We start from the raw sequence: 2,913 nt of genomic DNA, 5'->3' as shown, positions 1-2,913 counted from the left end.
CTTCTTCCTTCTCGGCTACCATTTCCATCCATTAACACCATCTTCCTCACTGTTTCATTCAGTCTTTCAAGAATGGGTAAATTCCAATATCTTGTCGATAGTCCGGCGTTGATTGAGGAGTTCAAGAGAACCCACAAAATCCCACAGGGGGTAAATCTAAGTATTGCCCCCGAGGGTGCTGCTAGCCCGACAAGAAGGAGAGGTCATAATCCCTATGATCGCTTCATTGAAGGGGAATGACCCTTCCCATGGGTCCCGTGACCTAAAACTATCTCGAACCATAGGCTCTCTCCCGATCAGTGCGCACCCAACACCCTTAAAATTTTAGGCCTTTGATGCCATAAATGAACAGTTAGGCTTAGGGCTAACTTGGCACGACTTAGTATACCTGTATGAGTGTCGTGGCCAAAAGGGGGGATTATTACCTTAAATCCCGCTCCGATGTCGTGAGGCTATTCTCCTGCCTCCTAAATCCAATAAGGGATGAAAGACGATTATCTGATCGTCTCGGCGCATGGCACGATGGTCTACACTGCCGACCGAGCCAGGAGAGCCAAGTGTGCCTTCTCGGACTCAGGGTCTTAACCATAGTCTTAGGGCTTTTTCTTTCAGTAGTTGTTCCTTGTTTATCCTGTATCTGATTTCTGAACTGACCAGTGGTGTTTGTTTTACGATAAGATACATACTGCTCCTCGGCTGAGCCTTACCAACGTGCCTCGCCTCAACATCTGCTGCGCTCGGAGATATACGTCAGCGAAACGGACAGTTGAGTCCGTCCCACTCATTCTCGTTACACCCCTAAGAAGGCAAACGTCCAGCCGCGGGGACGCAATTACCGAGGGCGATTATAGGTTGCGGAGGATAGACGTGCTCGAAGAATTTCCTAGCGCCCTACGACCTTGCACCGTTCCACATCCTAATCCCCAAGGTGTTCCGTTGCTCGTCCGACCAGTTCAGCAAGTTCCCCTTGCTCAGCCGACCGTGAGAAAAGGGTCGGTTCTTCGTCCGCCTCCCTAGACGCACAAATGACAGGTTCAAGTTTGTAGGGGAAGACGAAGGGGGCGTCCAAATAATTCCTTCGGACTCTGAAGAGGAACTTGACAGACATTCTTGTGTCCGACCGCCTCTTTTGCTGACTACAGTCCCCGAAGACTCTTCAAAGAAGAGAGTCTGACCTGAGGCTGCTCCTAAAGAGGAGGAGCAATAAAGTTGAAGTCAAGGGGACGGGACTTCTCGCCTCGAAGCAAATTTGCCTCCTCCTCCTCCCCCTGCACAGTTTCTGATCCGGCCCTCAAAACCTATACCGACTTAAAGAAAAGAGGCCGATGGAGCCCGAAGATAAGGAGAAGGGGTGCCACCTAAAAACAAGCAGAAGAAGTGGTCAAGGAGCCCCAACAAAAGAGGCATCCTCAGTGAAGAGTAGAGAAGAGCCTCCACTAGCCGAGGTGCGCCGAGGACACGCATATGGTCTCCTGGCTAGAGCTCGATGGGGTACCATTTCCCTAGGAGACCTCGGTCAGGAACTATGACGGAGGCGTGCTGATTATAGCCGAGGCACTGCAGCAACCCCTTCTCTTGCCCCAGACATGGATTCATATAGGCGTTTCAGCCAATATGAGCTCTTCAGTCTCTGAAGAGGATTTGGCCATGGTAAGTATATCCATTCCATTCCTTGGCTATAATGCGGATTTTTTTTTTATGTTGTATACTAATACTTCATCTGATTCAGATCACCCAGCAAGTCTTTGTGGCCGAAGAATGGAACCGCAAGACTCACGTGAACCCAGGCCGAGCCCAGCCAGTCCGAGGCAGAGAGAGCCTTGGATAGCCTGAAGGAGAGATCTCCAAGCTTTCTGAGCAGCTAAAAGGAGTAGCCAAGAAAGGATAGCCTTGACGCTGGTCTCAAGAATGCTGAGTCCAGGCCGAGTCTCAGCGCAGGCAGCTAAGTGAAGCTCAGAAAATCTGGCAGCTGAAAGGAAACCACTAAGGCTCTCATGCGAGCTGCTGAGGTTAAAAGGCTGCCGAGGAAGCCGGTTCAGGAGACACCGAGACTTACACTAGCACGGGTAAAGCGGATTCCTTGACTCGAAATGTAATGTGGGTGGGATCCTGAAGGCAGAAAACGCAGAGATCCGAGTGGGCGTAAAGTACTTTTGAAGAAGGGAACTCTCTGGAGGCTCTGAGAATGCTTTGAGTGTTATGAAAGTGTGTAAAGTAAGAAAAGTAACTGCCTACGGAGGTTTATATATGGGACAAATGGAGCGGTATCATTCATCTCGCTCGAATTACGAGGGCAAACCCTACCCGTTTGATCAATAATCCACCGTTGGATGCAGGGGACACAGCCACCTGAAGTAGTTGACGCGCTGCTTTGGGAAGGAAAAATTTGCAGCGGAAATAATGAGGCGCGCGTCTCCACAATCTCACGCGTGTAAACAGGAGCATTTATGACTTTCTACTTCTGTTGGTTTCTTTTATTTTAGTTTATTTTCACTTTTATCCACCCATTCCCGCATACCAAATCAAAATCTTATTTTTTCTTCCTGTTTGCGTGGAAAAAAAATAAAATTTTGAGGGGCTATTGTGGGGGATAAGGGGGTCAGGCCCAAGTTAATGGGCCGAATACCTAGGAGAGGACTGTTTCACATCCGAAGATAAAGATACGGACAGTGCAGGGCCCAGAGTGAAGCGGAATCCTCCTGTAGAGAATCAACGCTGTCCGAGGATGATATCTCCAGTCCGAGGAGGACATCACCTGTCCGAGGAAGATATTTTACTTTGATCTGATATAGGAGACTAACTGAGTAGGGGAAAAGCCTGATTGATTGTCCGAGGACTCCACCTGATCAAGATAAGCTCAAAACATACTCAGGAACGATAAGGATGAGGAAATATCTGAGGGAAAGGCTGCTG

The sequence above is a fragment of the Quercus suber genome, unplaced genomic scaffold (genome assembly GCF_002906115.3).
Source record: "Quercus suber isolate HL8 unplaced genomic scaffold, Cork oak 2.0 scaffold_247, whole genome shotgun sequence".
Taxonomy (NCBI): domain Eukaryota; kingdom Viridiplantae; phylum Streptophyta; class Magnoliopsida; order Fagales; family Fagaceae; genus Quercus; species Quercus suber.
The sequence above is the reverse complement of the archived record's forward strand: the minus strand, read 5'-3'. Positions refer to the sequence as shown.